This window comes from Trachemys scripta, chromosome 13 (assembly GCF_013100865.1).
Source record: "Trachemys scripta elegans isolate TJP31775 chromosome 13, CAS_Tse_1.0, whole genome shotgun sequence".
NCBI lineage: Eukaryota > Metazoa > Chordata > Testudines > Emydidae > Trachemys > Trachemys scripta.
The window spans coordinates 40,908,199-40,921,918 of record NC_048310.1 but is presented as its reverse complement, the minus strand read 5'-3'; the positions used below and the strand labels follow the sequence as shown (position 1 = coordinate 40,921,918).

At 45.6% G+C, this 13,720-nt stretch overlaps 1 protein-coding gene and 1 long non-coding RNA gene across 4 annotated transcripts in view; one reads left to right on the top strand and one right to left on the bottom strand.

The window, feature by feature from the left end:
• The window catches only part of RANBP10 (RAN binding protein 10), a 131,848-nt gene that overhangs the window by 51,319 nt on the left and 66,809 nt on the right, over positions 1 to 13,720 (bottom strand). The gene's annotated exons all lie outside the window — the stretch shown is intronic.
• LOC117886825 lies at positions 1,830 to 9,707 on the top strand. The gene is made up of 2 exons (XR_004648062.1): positions 1,830 to 2,007; positions 6,661 to 9,707. It is a non-coding gene; the product is annotated as an uncharacterized LOC117886825 (long non-coding RNA).

Genomic DNA, 13,720 nt, shown 5'->3' with positions numbered 1-13,720 from the left:
AGAGCCGAAGTCTGAGTCCGGGGAGGAGCAGAGCAGCCGCGGGAGAGGAAGTGCCCGGCCAGTATTTTTCCTGGACATGTTCGGCTTTTTGGCAATTCCCCCTGGACGGGGATTTGATTGCCGAAAAGCCAGATATGTCCGGGAAAAACTGGATGTATGGTAACCCTATATAAACTAAAAGACAGATCTTGTGGTGGGTTTTTTGTTTTGTATTTTTTAAGACATAGGCCAAACTGGAAATGCCAGTAAGTTAGAGCAGATGAAGGATACAGCATGGGATAAGAGGGAAGGTCCTCTCACTTATCAGTAACTGGTTAAAAGATAGGAAATGAAGAGTAGGAATAAATAGTTTTCACAGAGGAGAGAGGTAAATAGCAGGGCACCCAAAGATCTGTTCTGGAAGCAGAGCTGTTCAAACTATTCATAAAAGATCTGGAAAAAGGGGTGAACAGTGAGATGGCAAAGTTTGCAGATGCTACAAAATGACTTACGACAGTTAAGTCCAAAGCTGACTGCAAAGAGTTACAAAGGGATCTCTCAAAACTGGGTGACTGGGCAGCAAAACGGCAGATGAAATTAAATGTTGATAAATGCAAAGTAATGCACATTGGAAAACAATCCCAACGACACACACAACATAACAGGGACTCAGTTGGCTGCTACCACTCAAGGAAGAGATCTTGGAGTCATTGTGGATAGTTCTCTGAAAACATCCACTCAATGTGCAGCAGCCGTCAAAAAACTTACCAGAATGTTAGGAACCATTAGGAAAGGGATAGATAATAAGACAGAAAATATCATAATGCCTCTATATAAATCCATGACACAGCACAGGAGTGCAGGGGTGATCAGGCTGCAGGATTTTCCTGCTTGAATCATTTGTTTTACAAGCCAGGAAGCAGGGCCGGCTCCAGGGTTTTAGCTGCCCCAAGCAGCACCCCCCCCCAAAAAAAAGAACTAGGGTTACCATATTTAAAAAAAAAAAGCCGCGATCGCGATCTGCGGCAGCAATTCGGCAGGAGGTCCTTCGCTCCGAGTGGGTGTGCGGGACCGTCTGCTGAATTGCCGCCGAATACCTGGACGTGCCGCCCTCTCCGGAGTGGTCGCCCCAAGCACCTGCTTGCCAGGCTGATGCCTGGAGCCGGCCCTGCCAGGAAGTGGGAATTGTGTGTCATTTAAAACACACATAGGCAGTTTCCCTGCCCTGATTTTCTGCCTCATCATTCCTTTATCTGTAGCCACATATCTTAACATATTCTTGGGATTTAAGTAAGCATAGACACGTGGCAGATAAACGATACAGTAGTAATTCACAAGGGCCATACATGACACTCAGTTGGGAAATGCACCTTCTGCCTCTGCAAAGGGAGGGAGAGGCTTGGGCTGCATGGAGAAGGAGGAAATGAGAAAGATTCACAGTGGCAGGTGTAACAAAGGCCAGGCCCCTACTGTGACTCCCTCAGAGAAGGGTCTGAGAGTTCCACAGGGGAAAAGATTCTGTCTGGCTTATGAACTGGTGACAAAGTTTGTAAGTTACAAGTAGCATGGCAAAAAAAGAGCCCAATGCAGGAAAAAACAGTTTCCAATCAGCTATTCTGCTGGTTTAACAATCAAAGGAGGAGGATATTATTCAAGAGAAATGAATTACGCTGTTTCAAGTGGCATGACCAACTCTAGTCAGATGCTCAGAGCTGCTGCCGCCAGCAGGCACTTCAGAAACACCAACTTGAATGCAAAGCATAAATCTCTTCTCCCCTGCCCCTTCCAAGTTTGGGGACATTGAGAAAGGAGTCTCGTTATCATTATCAGGCTGTTTCTGTAGATAAAGTGGCACAAGGTCTCTGATGGTCACTGACGCAGAGCTCAGATGTTTTTGGTGCAAATCCAGAGATGTATTTACTTACTAGAATGTACAGAACACAGGGAAGCAGTGCCAACAGGACACAGCACAGAGGAAAGCAAAGAGAAGAATACCACGTAATACAATCTGTACAGCTGGACTGCCAGGTAAGGACAAACATTAGCTCTCCCCTCTGCCATCCCAACTGTGATCAATGAACAGCCAAACATTAAACAGAAGGGGCACAACAATTTGACAGCCTACGACAGCGAACAGAGGACAGGCAAACAGAGGGAGGTTTCCTGGGAGTTCGTCTGTGGGGAGTTCGCACAGAGTGTTTTTGCCTTTCAGGCTCCTGGGACCAGTAGATACAACATCTGAGGAGCCTTTTAGAAGGAAGACATGGATAGTGAGCGCTCAGCTGTTGTGACCTGCTCAGAATGTGCCATATTTGTCTCTCTTAAACTCAAAAAAGAAGCTTACAAGAAGTGGAAATTTGGACAGATGACGAGGGAGGACTATAAAAACATTGCTCAAGCATGCAGGCGTGTAATCAGGAAGGCCAAGACACAATTGGAGTTGCAGCTAGCAAGGGATGTGAAGGGTAACAAGAAGGGTTTCTACAGGTATGTTAGCAACAAGAAGGTGGTCAGGGAAAGTGTGGAACCCTTACTGAATGGGGGAGGCAACCTAGTGACAGATGATGTGGAAAAAGCTGAAGTACTCAATGCTTTTTTTGGCTCTGTCTTCACAGACAAAAGCAGCTCCCAGACTGCTGTATTAGGCAACACAGTATGGGGAGTAGGTGAGCAGCCCTCACTGGTGAAAGAACAGGTTAAGGACTATTTAGATAAGCTGGACGTGCACAAGTCCATGGGTCCAGATCTAATGTATCCAAAGGTGCTGAGGGAGTTGGCTGATGTGATTGCAGAGTCATTGGCCATGATCTTTGAAAATTCATGGTGATCGGGGGAGGTCCCGGATGATTGGGAAAAGGCAAATATAGTGCCCATATTTAAAAAAGGAAAGAAAGAGAACCCGGGGAACTACAGACCCGTCAGCCTCACTTCAGTCCCCAACAAAATCATGGAGCGGGTCCTCAAGGAATCAATTTTGAAGCACTTGGAGGAAAGGAAAGTGATCAGGAACAGTCAGTATGGATTCACCAAGGGCAAGTCATGCCTGACCAACCTGATTGCCTTCTATGACGGGATAACTGGATCTGTGGATATGGGGAAAGCAGTGGATGTGATATATCTTGACTTTAGCAAAGCTTTTGATACGGTCTCCCACGGTATTCTTGCCAGCAAGTTAAAAAAGCATGGATTGGATGAATGGACTATAAGGTGGATAGAAAGCTGGCTAGATCGTCGGGCTCAATGGGTAGTGATCAACAGCTCGATGTCTAGTTGGCAGCCGGTATCAAGCGGAGTGCCCCAGGGGTTGGTCCTGGGGCCGGTTTTGTTCAACATCTTTATCAATAAACTGGATGATGGGATTGATTGCACCCTCAGCAAGTTCGCAGATGACACTAAACTGGGAGGAATGGTAGATATCATAGAATCATAGAAGATCAGAGTTGGAAGGGACCTCAAGAGGTCATCTAGTCCAACCCCGTGCTCAAAGCAGGACCAATTCCCAGCTAAATCATCCCAGCCAGGGCTTTGTCAAGCCGGGCCTTAAAAACCTCTATGCTGGAGAGTAGTGATAGGGTCCAGAGTGACCTAGACAAATTGGAGGATTGGGCCAAAAGAAATCTGATGAGGTTCAACAAGGACAAGTGCAGAGTCCTGCACTTAGGAAAAAAGAATCCCATGCACCGCTACAGGCTGGGGACCAACTGGCTAAGCAGCAGTTCTGCAGAAAAGGACCTGGGGATTACAGTGGACGAGAAGCTGGATATGAGTCAGCAGTGTGCCCTCGTTGCCAAGAAGGCCAATGGCATATTGGGCTGTATTAGTAGGAGCATTGCCAGCAGATCGAGGGAAGTGATTATTCCCCTCTATTAGTCACTGGTGAGGTCACACCTGGAGTATCGCGTTTGGTCTCCCCATTACAGAAGAGATGTGGACAAATTGGAGAGAGTCCAGTGGAGGGAAACAAAAATGATTAGGGGGCTGGGGCACATGACTTACGAGGAGAGGCTGAGGGAACTGGGGTTATTTTAGTCTGCAAAAGAGAAGAGTGAGGGGAGATTTGATAGCAGCCTTCAACTACCTGAAGGGGGGTTCCAAAGAGGATGGAGTTCGGCTGTTCTCAGTGGTGGCAGATGACCGATCACGGAGCAATGGTCTCAAGTTGCAGTGGAGGAGGTCTAGGTTGGCTATTAGGAAACACTATTTCATTAGGAGGATGGTGAAGCACCGGAATGCATTACCTAGGGAGGCTGTGGAATCTCCATCCTTAGAGGTTTTTAAGGCCCGGCTCGACAAAGCCCTGACTGGGATGATTTAATTGGTGTTGGTCCTGCTTTGAGCAGGGGTTGGACTAAATGACTCCCGAGGTCTCGTCCACCCTAATATTCTATGATTCTATGACTCTGGGTACAGAGCCTATGCCAGCATGCACAGGAAAACTAAGCCCTGGAGGGTCTGCACACTCCTGAATCCACATCTAGAAACGGATAGCTAAAGTCTCAAGGCGTAGGGAGACTGGGAGAGGGACCCAACCCGAGTACAGCACTGACTTCTGCACAATCAGATTCCAGATTCCTGCCAGCCAGAGCCAAGAAAAGCACCTGTGCATTGGACAGGAAAATCACAGGGCACATGTGAAAGTCCCCATTTCAGCAGCTGCAGAGAAGGCCTCCTCGTATGAATAGAGGAGTCTTGTATTCACAGACCAGGCTCCTGTGCCGCATTAGGCAGATTTATGCTCAGCTGAACATTGGAGACACGTTTTTCCTTTTTTATATAAACCACAGAGATTCCAAGCAAGGCTGTATTGCAGCGTCATGTTACACAAGCCCCATACAAGCCATCAAGGGCTAAATATACCCTGTGAGCATGCAGCTCCAGTGGATCACTTGGGCTGGCAGAGCAGCAGGATCCGCCACCCTGCTAGGAAAGCTACAGAAATAACTCGCAGCTTGTTCAGAACAAAACGTCCCAGCCATTTAGAGCCTGGAAAATGAACCCCACGTACTGGAACTCTCTGCTTGGTTCTGCTCCTCGTCTTCCAATTTTTACTTCCCATTAAACAGGGACCCTTGAGTTGTTTAGGCCCTGACTCCCATGTGCATATAAAAATCACTAGTCCACTGCCAAGAAATATGACAGAGGTCACCAGCCCCAGAACATCCCTCATCTTTAATGCATAGCTGCTGCCAGGGAGACTGCTTGCACCAATGGGGAGCAGTGCATGCTGGGACCTGGAGATTTCACGGGGGTCTCCTCCATGTTGAAGCTGATTGATCACCTGTCCTATGGTACACCCCTGTGGGCTGTTTCTAGCTGGTGGATATGCCGGGTATTCCTTGATCACCTCTGTTGTATGTCCCTTTATATTCAACTTCCTTTGGGGTTGTCTCCAGTACACGCCTGCTCTTTGTTACACCTGCAATGTGTCTCTTCCACTTTGGTATCTAAGGCACTTTGGAGAATCGGTCGCAATGTTTTTAGAGGCATGCCTCCAGCAGTCGCACCAATGACTGAAAGTTTCTCTTCTGGGGCCAGTGACTGGAAGAGGTTACAAGCCCTAAAAGCTTTTGTACTGGTCCCAAAACACCTCTAGTCTGGCAACTGATGAGACTCCCCAGCCTTGAGCTACATCATGCTAATCGCCAGCATGTGATTGATAAAGTTGTGTCAAAAACAAGTTAAAGAACAATATCAGCCTGACAGGACTTCACAGATGGATATCTTGTAACCTGACTGGGCTGGAGAGCAATGCTTTGCATCACAGATATGAACTAATGGGGTACACAAACACTGATCAAGGAACTGTAAATTAAAAATTGCTTCAGTCTACTGTGCTTTTCTGACACTGGGCCAGGACTGAGAATAGCAAGTGGGGGAACTTAGACCTCTATTTCCCACTGGACCCAGGGATGCATCAGGGCTCTTGGGTGTGCAGGGCGTTAATGAAAGTCAATTTCTCTAAGTTTAGTTTCCTCCCTTCGGTTTTTAGCAGCTGGGTGTTTAATGGGTTACAGTGATCATACAAAAATAGATACACCTCATAAAAGAGATTGTTTAAACTAGAGAGGGCAGGTGGAAGGACACTTCCCTTCTCCCCCAATCTCTCTCCCTCCCCGAACAACATGGGCTCCACCAAGTATTGGAATTGAATTTGCCCCCTTTAGCCCATCTGGACAAAAATAAATCCAGTGCATGACATTTAAAATAGTAATGGTGCAACCCAAACCCTCACACAACTCTTAGCAGCCTGGCATGCACGTTGAACAGGAGGAGTGAATCTGCAGCACCCCATTAGCATCGTCTCTAGGGAGATAAGCAATTGTCCAATAACTACTTCCAGCTTCTCTCCAACAGAAAAGCAGAGAACCACTCAATCATGTAGATATTCTAGTGCTAGCCTCTGTCTACAGCCTCTGTCTCAAACTTCATTGCACCGTGACCCCATCTGACAACAAAGTTACTACATGACCCCAGGGGAGCAGGGAGAGAGCCTCAGTCCCACTTCCCTGGGTGGAGGGGAGAGGAGGCCACAGCCCAAGCCTCACTGCCCCATGTGGGGATGGAGCTCGGGCTTCAGCCCTAGCCCTAGCTCCCAGCAAGTCTAATGCTGGCCCTGGTAACCCCATTAAAATGGGATCCCAACCCACAGTTTGATAACCGCTGGGTCTCTATCTCTTCTAGAGTCTGCAGACATGTCGACATTTCAGGGGTATCGGTATCAAAGGCAGCTGTCAGATCTACAGAAACAACATGGATATTTGGTCTTCATCCATCATCAAGAGAAGACTGACAACTGAAATGAGAGCAACTTTCAACCACAGCATCAAATCCACCATCTCTGGGCCCAGACCCTTAGATCCCTTCCTCTTCCAAAAAAATTATTTGTGCAGCTCCTTCTCCAAATAAGGTACATGACCACTAGGGCTGACTTGGAGTCTGTTCCAAATTCAAGTCACCCACGAATCACGAATCAAGGAAATTAAATACAAATGCTCAAACAGTTAAAGTGCTTTAAGAAACAAAACTGTAAGTGGCTGTTCTTCCAACCACTTTCCATGTGCAGTTCTAATTTCCAACTCCTACTTCAGAGAAGTGAGAGCTAGCAGGGTTACTTGGCTTGTAAATATCCTGCTAACATTTTAAACAGCATCCATAACACCCACCTTGCTACACAATTGAATTTCAAAGCCCTGGCAATTTACATGTTTACCAGATGATTTGGTTTTCCACCTGCCTGAGTCACTTGGCTTTTGAGAACAGGTGACGGAATGAACTCTCCACCTTGTTCAAACAAGCTCAACCAAAACAGCGCAACTCAATAGATCTGCAGGAATGTCCAGGCTCTGCCCAGTTCCCCCAGGCACTCGGTGTAACAGCTACAATTAACACAGGGACTGCCCAAACCACCAGCAGGTGTTTTCTCCCAGATAGGGATTTATAGCTGGAAGTACAGGCTTATTCAGGGTATTAAAACTATGCTCAGTAGATGTCTCACAGACTAGTTCTGCTTGGCAGAGGGGAACAGCCTGCATCAGCAAGACCAACAGAGGCTTGGTCTGCAGGATAATATGAACATATGGACACACTGTTAAGCATTTGATGCTCTAAACAAGGAACAATTCTGGAAGCTGTTCATGGACCATAGCAAAGAGGAGGATTCCAGGGGCACTGAGGTCAGTTAGGCCTACAACAGTAAAAAGGGCAGAGTCTATTCTTCAGCTCCCCTTCTGAAGAGAACTAATGCCTAGAGCTGTGGTTCCCAAAGCATGGCCCCCCAGTCACATGATGCTGGCTGGCTTTTCCTATTTCTAGCGACCAAACTGCATGAAAAGCAGCTAAAAATACAGTAAGTATTTCCTAGTGTTACCTTTCCATGGCAGCCATTGCTGTAATTGCCACATTTCTTCAGTCAGCAGAGGGGAGGCAGGGAGCAGGATCATGAATTAGGAGGAATGTCACTACAAGGAATGAGAGACCCCTAGACCTGAAGAATAAAGTCCATGAGCCCTACGGGGTCCCTCAGGGAAGGAGAGGAAAATCACATTGTGTATGCACCTCAAGTTACCCCAAAAATGATCCTGCCCATGAACATTCTCAAAGACCCTGTTCAACATGTCCTACAATAACCAGGATACATAATTTCCTCTGTATTATGGCCAAGGAGAAGAGGTCACTGATTTCCAGGACAGCTTTGGCTGTGCTCATTCAACCACAGAACGGACTCAAGAAAGGAGTCAAACTACCCTGATGCAAGTCCCAGTCCCAAATGAGGTGGCTTCTCATTAGTGCCTATGCTGTAAAACTCCCCACATCCCCAAAGCTGCATGGACATCCCAGAACGTGATCTAGTGGTTAGGGGACAAGGAATCACAACTGCTAGGTTCCTTGATTGGCTCTGCCACTGACTCACTGTGTGACCTTGGGAAAAATCATCAACTCTCTGGGCCTTCATTTCCCTATCTACAAGATGGAGCCATCGCAATGTTTGCAGGGATGGAGAGTGAGAGCTGGGTGTGTTTTAGAGGCAGGCTGGCTGGCTTCAAGCATTCCCCTACAAAGCCATCCCGTAACGAGGCTGAGCGCCAGCCAACATGCCAATTCAGTTATTCAGACAGAGGAATTTCCCCATTTGCAGAATCTGCTCTCAACTGTTGTGTTTCTCCTCTCCAGGCGTTCTCCAGCACAGGACTATTTTAACGGCTCATTCTGTCCAGTCACAGAGCAATTCCAACAGCCTGCTGGCAAGAGGATGACTTTCAGTTATCTGATCCAGTCTGACAGATGAGTTATTAGTGCATGCACCAAACCTCAATGAGTGCATGCTGCTCCCTCCTCCCTTTGCTAGGTCACTAACCAGAAGGCAGGGATAATAAAAAGGTAAGTGAGATTAGCACAAGGGGAGAAGGAAGGGGGAGAAAGAGCTCACAGGCACCAAACACCCAAGCTACACTACATCTCATTCATCAGTTCAACATAAATACATGGTCTACTTAGAAATTCAAACATCTAAAGAGAAGTGGGGGCCAAAATAATCAAGGAGCTGTAATCAGGGAGAGTGTAAAATTAAATTCACTTAGCTTAGTAATACAGTGACTCTATATAGCTACCCTTGCCTAGAAGGGTTAATAGCTGTTTGCAATTCCATAGCAGATAACGTAGCAATCAATGGTGTAGAACATGGAAAAAAGGAAATGGACCTGTTGGCACATTTCTAGCAAGTGAAGAGTGAGTAGAGAGAGTCTGGAAGGTCCCAGGCACTTCTGAATCACTTAGCCCACTGGTACTCCGACCTCAGTGGTTCTGGAGCCAAATTAGGGATCAGGTTTACCAAAAAGAGCCACAGCAGCGTAAATTCACTGTTTAATGGACTATAGTGCTACAGATTCAAACACAGTGTTTTCATATCATGTGCTGCAAAGAGCCGCAGGAGATGCATCAAAGAGCCACTTGCCGCTCAAGAGTCTCAGTCTGAGTATCACTGACTTAGCCCTTTAATTCTCCCCCAACTTATTTTTGATCCTTTTAGACCTACTGGCAAAAGCAATATTGTCCATGGATGACAAACTTCTGAGACCTACATATTTCAGAGTGATGGATCAAAGGCTAAGGCCCAAAATTGACTTCCTTTAAAATAGCTACAACCGTCTGAGGAGCATGCTAGATTTTAAAATTCACCATTTCAGTCATGAGACGCTGAAGTAAATAAAAGCCGTTATTTCTATAGGCCCACAATACGTGTCAAGGTCTCGTAATGCATTTAGTCCATCAGCCGACAGTTCCCAGGGCGCTTGATAGTGTGTGTATGTACTGATGTATCCGGGTGTGCAGGACAGAAGAGAATACATGTGAATTTCAATAGTATCCAAAAGATGTAAGAAAAGCAATATTTACCAAATAGAAAACAAGACAAAAGTGAAATGGGCAGATATTTACTTTATGTACACACACTCTGCTAGAAAATAAGGCATGCCAAATTTTAGCTAATAAATCTCAACTAAGTACCCCCACCACCATTCTAGAGATGAGGAAACTGAGGCAGGGCAGTTCAGTGGACTTGCCCAAAGAGACAGAGGGAGTTAGTGTCAAAGCTAGAATAAGAACATCAGCATTTGGGGCTCCCAGTCCTGAGCTCAGACCATGCCTGTTACACGCAATGGCCAGGAAAAACAGTACACAAGGATACCCTAGAGCAGTGATTCTCAACCTATTTACCATCATGGGCCGCATATGCAGCTCTTTGTGTTAGGTGGGCCACATCCATTCAATATACACTAACCGAATGGCTCTGAGGATGTCACATGGGCCACAGCTGTGTGCTGATTAGGCCGCAAGCAGGCCGCGGGTTGAGAACCACTGTCCTAGCGGATGCAATCCTAAGTCCCATACTCCAAATTTAGTTCTATATGATGTTAGAGACGTTAGAACTGCACTATGTACGTCACAGCCTTTTACACTGAAAATACAGCTGTAACCAGTTTGAAACAGCTGATTATACTAGAGAGATTTGTGATTTTAGAAAGATCAACGACAGGAGGAGCATACCATCAGCCCTGAGAGAAGGCAGCCGAGCACCAGGACAGCATAGTTTCCCTGGCTGCAAAAAAAAAATGCCTGACTTCTTGCAGAACTGTGCAGCTCCGAGATGAATACAAGGATCATGCGAAAGGAAAACTGTCTCAATTGTCAGTACTATTATGGGCTACTCATCAAGAATGCTGTTTAACTGGACTATCTGGTGAGCTGGCTAATGAATCCTCAGAACAAATGTAGTGAAACACATGGAAAGTTACCATGTGCCTTGCAATGCTAAATCCTTCTCTTCCTACAATAAAAAACTAGGTTACAATAGCATTAAGGGATCGGCTTAAACTGATGTGGGCTGAAAATTCAGAGGAAAATTTAAAATGGCACTGTCACCCATTGGCAATGCGCCAAGGCACACAAGGGCACAGTTATTCTTCAGTGCAAAGGCATAGTACAAAGAGAGAGAGAGAGAGAGAGAGAGTGTGTTGTTGTGTTTTTTTTTGGGGGGGGGGGAGGAGGAGTTCATTCTAAATTCCCCAACTTCTACTGCAAAGTTCTGACTCCAATCTGAACATTCCCAAAGTTTGGGATGCACGTGTTCATATTTCAGGGGTTGGGCACAGTTCTGGGATGCACCAAAGAAACGTTTTAATGGAAGTGTGAGTGGCAAGGCAGAGGAACATTGCACAGTTATGGAACAGCCTAAATATTTGGGGGGGGGGGGAGAGAGAGAGAGAGAGGAGCTTGATATTCAGAAAGTGGTGCAGTCAAGTGTATGTTTAATCTGCTGCCAGAGTTTCCATGGCTGTAAGTAAGTCAGCTATCTGTGCCCACACACTGCTAATTATGGCAACTAGGTGGTTATTTGAGGGGCCAAAACTGCAAAGGTGGGTCAGAGAAACTGCAGATCTGTCTGAAAATCAAATCCTAGTGTACAGTCAACTGAAGACTTCAAACCTAGTCAGTGACCCATGGAATACACCGAGACATTTTAGCTGTTTTGTTTGCCCTAGGTTAGAAATTAAGTTTACATTTCTTCTGTGCTATAGCCACTCATTCCCCATTCATAGGGCCCAGTCTTTTGTCACGTTTTAATTTAACAAGTGCCTAGTTTTGTGCTGAGTTGGACAATGCTGGTGCTATTTGGATTAAATCCTCTAGCTCAGAGAATGGGACAAGACTGTGCCTAGCTACTGAGAACGTGAAGCCTTTTGTATACAGCTCTCAGTACAAGTGATGTTTGGGGAGGTTGTGTTTTTAGTCCAGAGACAAAGTGTTTTAGAAGCAATTTCAGTTTATCTTGCTTAATGACTGAAGTTAACTGAGCCCTGTATATGTCGTCAGAGCACCGTATGAGCATCTTTAAGCAGGACAGGTTGAGGATTCCCCAAACATTGTCAACTGATTCCTCACTAGGTGATAACCAAGAGATCAAATGTTTCTATCAACAGCTATGAAGTATAATTAGCTTCTGGTTATGCTTCCTAGAGGTCAGTGACATTTGGGCACTGGGGTCAACACTCCACTGGTTTGCTACCAGGACATAGGGAAGAGCTAGCCCTGGTCCATACTTAATATTTAGATTCACCTGGCTGCACCACTCACATCCCTGAGCATCATAGCTATGCAGACCTAAGCCCTGGTGTAGATGTGGTTAGGCTGACAGAAGAATTCTTCCATCGACTTAGCCACCGACACTCAGAGGTGGATTACTACCTACATCAATGGAAATCCCCTTCAGTCGATGCAGGAAGTGTCTACGGTACTGCTGCTACAGCGCTGTAGCTATGTTGGAGACTTTCCTTGAATACTTCAAGTCATCGCCCTTGTGCTGGCATCCTGTTCTTGTGCTTTCAATCCGAGGAGGCTTGAGTTGGATAAATACTTTGACGGCACATCTCCACAGAACACCTAAGTTCTACAGAAAGTGGCATCCCTTCCCCAAAATCACTATTGATCCAGTGGTTTCAGGGCACTGGGTCACCAAAGGTGAAGACTTTTCAATAAGACCCCAAAACCAGGTCCTGGCCATCTCTGGTTTTCAAAGATCTCGTGGAGCTTTTTGAGAGAGGTAGGAATGCAAATCAGCAGCCTAAGGAAAATCCAATTTATGTAATTATATCTTGTCTGCTTAACTTCATCATCCAGTTTTGAATAAATATGACGTGTTTTCCCTCACTTTCTGTTCTACAATGTCACGTTGTTTAAGAACAGGTTAGACAAACACCTGTCAGGGATGGTCTAGGACAGATATACCTGGTCCTGTCTCAGCAGAGGAGGTTGGACTAGCAGACTTCTCAAGGTCCCTTCCAGCCCTACATTTCTATAGTTCTATAGTAGTGGTGTGAGCTGTTAAACTGCTGATATAATTCACCTTGGATATGGCAAGAGTAATTCTAGCGGGAATATTCCTGAAATAAAGAGCAATCATCTTGCATCTTTGATTGACTACCTGTGCCATCCATTAATCCATCTCACATTCCAAAGCACTGAGCAAACTTTCAATCCTTCCCATGTTTTCTTCTTCACCAACCCCTACAGTGCAAAGTTAGACTAATCTACTGTACACATTGGGAATATTCAGCCCTTGACCTCCGTACGGTAACTCACTCATGCCTAGGATGGGGTAGCCCTAATCTAATGCCAATTAAACTCTTATGCCACACCACCACCACCACATGCATGGGCAGCATTCTGGGATCGGTTTAGAGGAAGGCAGCTATATGTAAGAGTCATTCAGGGTGACATTTTTAAACAGTGTAAAAAATTAATAGGAATTGGGTAATTCCCTTAAGACCTTTGAAAATCCAACCCTAAAGGCTTTAGCCATCTTACCAGGGCTCATACCAAGTATCTCAGTGTGTCTATATTTCCTGAGTACATTCACTGCAACTTAACTTGTTTTCTAAATATGCCTACCTGGCTCAGAACAGCACAAGCCAATCTTGGGGCAGCTTGTGGTTAAGGTGAAATAAGTAAAACTTTTAAAATTCATAAAATCCTCCCTCTGAAAAAATGCAAAATATTTTAATTTACATTAAAAGTATTAAATTTCATTCTTCTGTTCTGATTAATACAGGCTGTAGAGGATTCCTTGGAACATAAAGGACAGAATATGATAGGGTCTGCAGCTTAGCATGAATTTCAATACATGAACATGTCTCTGTGCAATCAAAATGGTAACAAGGCAGGGCTAAGAGGTGTACTCACATTTTAC